General features: G+C 37.8%; 1 long non-coding RNA gene across 1 annotated transcript; it reads right to left on the bottom strand.

Moving 5' to 3' along the window:
* Positions 1-1120: 1120 nt before the first annotated feature.
* Positions 1121-3981, bottom strand: LOC136817996 (uncharacterized). Its single transcript, XR_010848179.1, has 2 exons — positions 3464-3981; positions 1121-1396 (listed from the first exon to the last, which is right to left on the bottom strand). It is a non-coding gene; the product is annotated as an uncharacterized lncRNA (long non-coding RNA).
* Between the last annotated feature and the right edge of the window lie 2066 nt (positions 3982-6047).

Here is a 6047-nt window from a genome sequence, read left to right as displayed (position 1 = left end):
TTAATTACTCTTAAGGGGTTTGATTAAAAAGCTATTAATAAAGACAATTCTTTGTTAAAAGTGTTAAAGAATTTAAAACATAACTTTTATATTCAGATACTAAAATCTATTTTCTGACTATGGTCAGAGCCCTTAATCGCACCATCCAGTCTATAAAATTACATTACAGCTGAACATTGAGTTTCAAGCTCGAAGGGCTAGAGGCGAGACTCCTGAAAACACTTATTTCCCATCCAGAACGAAATTAGTCATGATTACAGCGCGTTCTATGCACGTTTTGGGTGGGAAATAAGTGACTTCAATTTCTCTTGCCTGAGAAGGGTTAGTTTCACCTCGAGCCCTTTGGACTTGAAACTCAATGTTCAGCTGAAGTGACTAATGTTTCAATTCGAATTACAGAAAATTCGAATTAGGGAGAGTTGATGGCTGTACTCAAATTGATTAAAATGGTAGGATCAGCGGGACAAGTGTGAGATTTGCCGCTTTCTTGTTACAGAACGATTCCCTAAAAAAATTGTATAAAAGGCATACTCTTAGGTTCCAAATAAACGGGGGGGGGGGGGGGGGTTCGAATAAATGGGGGGGGGGGGTGTCGGAAAATTTTCTAGTTTTCTAGATTTCAATAAACGGGGGGGGCTAATTGCCGGGGGGGTTGGAAATTGTACTTCTGAAACCCGAAAATAAGGTAAAAATAGGCTAAAATCAGGCTTTTTAGAGCAAAATAAGGGGCCTTCTCTTTGACAGCTGAAAATATTCTTAGAGATTAATAAACGGGGGGGGTCCTAATAAGGTCCGGGCGTTGGAAAAATTAACAAGCGAGGGGGGGGCGTTTATTTGGAACCTAAGAGTAGTGATAAATTGTGTTACAACGCGAGCCATAAAAGAACATGAACACAAAACTACTAACGCAGATCATGCTTGTTTTTCAAAGTTCACTAGATTCGTAAAATTGAATAATTCATTTTCAAGGTCCCATAGACACCTCTTTGTTTTACTTTATAAAAGCTCTTGGGTGTTTTTTTGCTAAAAGTTACTCATACCCAAACATTGTCACCCGAGAATTTGTTACCAGGATGAATAAGAGTCAAAAGCAGACCCTAGAAAATTCGAAACAAAAATCTAATGTTTCACATATTTTTTTTAATTCGTAAAATTGGAAACTTCAACTTTAAAATAAATTCAATTTCAATAAAAAAGCTCGCGTATTTACATAAATTTACCGACGGTCACAGTTATACAAAAATGTAAAATAAATTAAAATCACTCAAGTATCTCTAAATAAATTTTGTATACGTTAGATAAAAAATAGATCTGGTCTTCCAAATCCAGCTTCTCATCTGGTCTGTAGAATACACGATGTTGGTTACACCCACGTTAGCATGCCGGTTGTATCGAACTGAAAAAGAAAAGAGAAAAATAATTTAAAAAAAGATTTCACACCAATATATGATAATGCAAGCTAAAGGTTTTTAGAATTCATATTTGGAAAAAACAACCTTCTTATAAAATTATCGAGGTTTTTCCCACTTTAAGTTCTCTTTATTTATAAAGGACCAATGGATTTCATTTCAATTTTAGCTGGTCGATGTTAAGGTTCGGTTAGGTCAAAATTGCCAAAAATTGATCTAATGCTTTTCGAAGTACATCAAGCCGTCCATCCCTGAATCGCGAGATGCACGGGTGTCTTAACTAAGAGAAGTTTAAAGGTGGATACCACTGGCCGTTTAACGTAGAAAATTTCACGAAACATCGAAATCCTATTCCAAATATGCCAAAAAAATATAAAGGACATTCCTACAACTGCCGAAGAGCTTTTATTTTTTAATGGATTAAATTTGGTCACGTCTTTTTGAGAACCAGTCGTTGAAAGAATTAATACCACGAATAATCCTTTCGATTTGACAAATTAAATTTTACGTTATTTCATCATCAATTACGCAATCTTGCAGTTAAAGAAAATCTAATGAAGACCTTCTAAAACCTAACGACCTAATCAAAAATTTTCCTACTCCCATGACTACATAAACCTGGCCTGCTGGCTGCCTGGCAATTAAGCCATATGTCCTATTATATCACGTGAAAATCTGTTTTTTAATTTTCTACCTGACGTAAAAATGTTTGCGGTTTGATTCCAATATATAACTTTTAGAAACCAAAAATTACGCAAAGTAAAAAAAAATCAGGCATTCTTCACTTACAGCATACAATTATGTTGATAATCAAGACTTAAAAAAGCGAAATCCTACTCTGAAATGACCCAGACAAGTCCATACACGTTTTTTTATTAGAACAAAACTATATAAGTACAAAAGGCTTTGATAGCCAGAATGTTAAGAATTTAAGAAGATTTTGAGGCTTCACGGACTCTAAAACATCTAATTTCTTAAGAAATGGACAAAAACACTAACAAAATGGGGAAAATAAGAACATCTAAAAAACATTTTTAGGCTTAAAACTCAAAATTTAAGAACATCCGAAGGCTTCAACAATTTTGAAAGTTCTTATAAAAAAAATCGTGCATCTTTTATTAACACCGAGGCATTTTTAAGAAACGCTAAATTTAATACACTTTAAAAAGTGTATGAACTAGACAAAGTTACAATGAGCAGAATTTTCTTCTAAAAAATTAAACACGACGAGATATCTTTCTGAACAAGGAACATCTCAAAGTATAATGAGAAGTGATTTAAGACAGTAGGAAAAGTTGGCTAGGAGTATTCACCAAGTGATTAAAACAGACTAATTAAGGATAGACGGTCTGTTGGCCTTGTTGTGAAGTTTTGGAGAGTGAAATATCCGGGGTTACTCGTATGATCTATTGATAGGGCTAGAACAAATTTGGACTTTAGACGTAACACAGCACACATACAAATTCCTAAAGTGTTTGATATTTTTTGAATAGGGGAAAAATCGTTATAGCTCTTAAGAGTTAATTGCTGAATAAAAATAGTTTGAACGATTACTAACTATAGTAATTAAACGATCTGTTGTATTGTTTTTTTAATTGTTTGTTTCCATGCTAACTCACTCTGTGTTAGTAGTGTGGTCTCAGTGAATGGCTTCTAGTTCAAAAAAATCGCGGTCATTTTGGTATTTAGAAATGATAAATTGAGGACCAGAAAGCAATTAAGCTGTATTGCGGAAGGAGGATGTACAAATACAATTTTATCAATAACGTCCTGACAAAAAGATATCTTTTTTTAGAAATTTTCTTATGACGTTGGGTTACTCAATAATTAAGCGGTTTTAATGTGTACAGTCCGATTCTGCAATGATTCTGCAATGAAAACAGCGAATATTGCTACAATGGAAATTTATCCCGATATAAAGAAGATAGAAAACTCTAACACAAAAATCTTCGGAAGGTTTATAAAGTTCGAGCCATTTTCTAAAGCGTAAAGACAGAAAGGACACCCTTTTGTAAATACGAAATATCACCATACATGAATTTTAAGCAGCCTACCTTTTTACTGTCTCCAATTTTCTTCAGATGGTCTTTCTGCTCGTCAAGGATGACGTAATCTTCCATAGAGTTCGTGGTTGTTCGTTTGTTAAACTGTCGGTCTACCGATTGCGTACTTCCGTTTAACGGTACTTTACCACCATCCCGGTCGAAAAAAGTCGGTAATTCAATTTTCCGTCCCGGAAGGGGACTTTGTTCGATAGTTCTGTTTTGATCAAATTCGTCTGTATTGAGGTTTCCACCGTTCGCTCGTTTTCTTGAGGCTGCTTCGTTTCAAGCTACCGCGTTTCGAGGTCTGTTGACCGCATGTGTTTTAACTGTCGATGTTTATCATTTTCAATCGAGACTACAGTCGTGTTTAGAGTCGATTTTGAAGATTCGTTGTATGGGGTGGTTTTTTCAATCAATAACGGGCGGTTGGGGTGAATAACGTAAAGCTTTAGGAGAAAGGGCGCTTACGGATGCATCATCCAGACTGAAACTTTGTTTGTAGCCTGAGTCCGTAGATGTGGAACGTACAGAAAAGACTATTTCTTACGCCACAAAGTTTCGCTAACAAACCGGCTAAACCTTCTTTGCAGACGGTTTCGTTTTAGAATCAACACTAGATTCGACACTCGATTCGATATGGATCTCCATACTTGGCTGTTCGTTTTGCGGAGCGCTAGATTCTGCTGGTTTTTTCGTCCGAAGTTATGATAACTTGTTTAGGGTTACGATGGCAAATCCGTATGGACGAAGTGTGTGTTCCTTTTCTCTCACTGATTTATCAAAAACATCGTCATACGTCGGCGGTGGTTTTACAATCATCAACAAGCGGACTTTTTTCCGCCGGTACGTCCGTATCTCGGTCTTCAAAACTCGGGCTAAACGAATAGCGGACACCTTTACTTGAAGTCCTTGAAATAGGTAATTTATCTTTACTACTCGTGCTACCATTTTTAACATAACCTCTTGAATCTAACAAAGACTCCCCGTCGGCTGTCCCACTGTCAATCGAGTCCCGGCGTCCATCGATTTCCGGGATTCCGGTTTTGGAAGTTGGATTCAAAACACGAGGAACCTCGCCGACAAGTGTCCGGTATAACCCGGTCGAGGAATTAACTAATGTTTTCTCAGATATTGAAAAGTCGGAACGGAATTTAGGTCTTGGATGGTCAGTGTATAAAACAAACGCTATCTTTACCTTGGATGCCTGTGTTAAGTGCAATGTAACTATAGTTCACTTCATCTCCGGTCAATAATTTACCTTTCATTTCGATCGTCTTAACGTCTTCACTCGTCGTGATCGAATCTCCCGAATCCATACTCATATTCGCCACTCCTGAAACGCCGTTTACGCGCACAGTCGCTCGGATGTAAAAGCGTTCGCTTCGGCTTGGAAGACGGCGAAATGGGTCCGGAACGCGAACGACTCATTCCTGTTACCGAACGCGCCAGAAACCGGCGTCTTTGGCTATTGTTGAACCATCGGAAGCAGTACTAGAACGTCTTGATAAATATTCGTTAGCTGAGGAACTTCTCCTAGGAGAGTCTTCACAACTCCTATCCGAATCAGCAAACCGTCAGTATTGTCATAATCCGATTTACGGGCAGCCATGGGTACAAAAGTCGATGCAAACATGTTTGAGTTCTCTTCCTAATCTCTCCCCGAGAGCACTTCCACCGCGCGTTTTGTGATTCTTGTCTGTGCATCATTATATTGCATCAACACCATTTGTGATAAGAAAGGGTTAAAAGCACCGGCACCGATCGTAGTATCCATGGCAGCATAAAGTGCTGATTCGGATGCAGGGTGTTTTTGAAAAGAATGTAAAACATCTAAATCTATATTCTCATACTGTCATTACTCAAAGGTGTGAGAAAGACGACGATTTCTTGTGGATACGTTCGTGTTGGTTACTGTTAAAGACGAGAACGAATGTCGTTTTCGGCGCATGAACCACTAGGAGAATCGTTGACTTGAAGGTTGGGTGTTGATTTATGTTTGAGATTGAGACTTTCTGTACTACTATCATCACTGTTTTCGTTTGAGGTTATGATTCAAATTTCTCAGCGATTCTGTAGAGAAAGAGAGGTAAAAAACAGTATTTAAAATGCACCTATTACCTATGATACGGTATTTTATAAACAGCCATGATCGAATCAAATAACTGTTGTATATAAAGCGTAACCACTTCAAAGCAATATCAGTAGGTTGTTATTCACAAAAAGAAAGAAAACAAACCTAGATTTTGAGATGTTAAAGAGCAAGATAACGTCAAAAGGTACCTAAATAAATATTCATCCCTACCTTTCAACAGAGAGGATGCAATGTAAATTTCCTTCGAAAATCTTGCGCTTTTTCCGCATCTCCAGCTGCTATCATGGATGCCGTCTCTGCCTCCTCGGCAAGTTTCCTTGCTGCTAGCCCACGAGTGATAGCTAGCCTAGTTTCTTGCTCGCTTTCTCTGCAGCTTCAATCGCATCGAGGACGGAGCGCTTGATCTTCTTTTTGACCATTGGTAATTTAATGTTGTTTCGGCGCGTCATCAATATCAGAGTATCGTTATACCATTTGCCGCCACTTTTCTCACCAAGGTGA

This window comes from Clytia hemisphaerica, unplaced genomic scaffold (assembly GCF_902728285.1).
Source record: "Clytia hemisphaerica strain Z4C2 unplaced genomic scaffold, Clytia hemisphaerica genome assembly, whole genome shotgun sequence".
Classification (NCBI taxonomy): domain Eukaryota; kingdom Metazoa; phylum Cnidaria; class Hydrozoa; order Leptothecata; family Clytiidae; genus Clytia; species Clytia hemisphaerica.
Note: the sequence above shows the minus strand (reverse complement) of the source record. Positions and strands in the feature narration are given on the sequence as shown.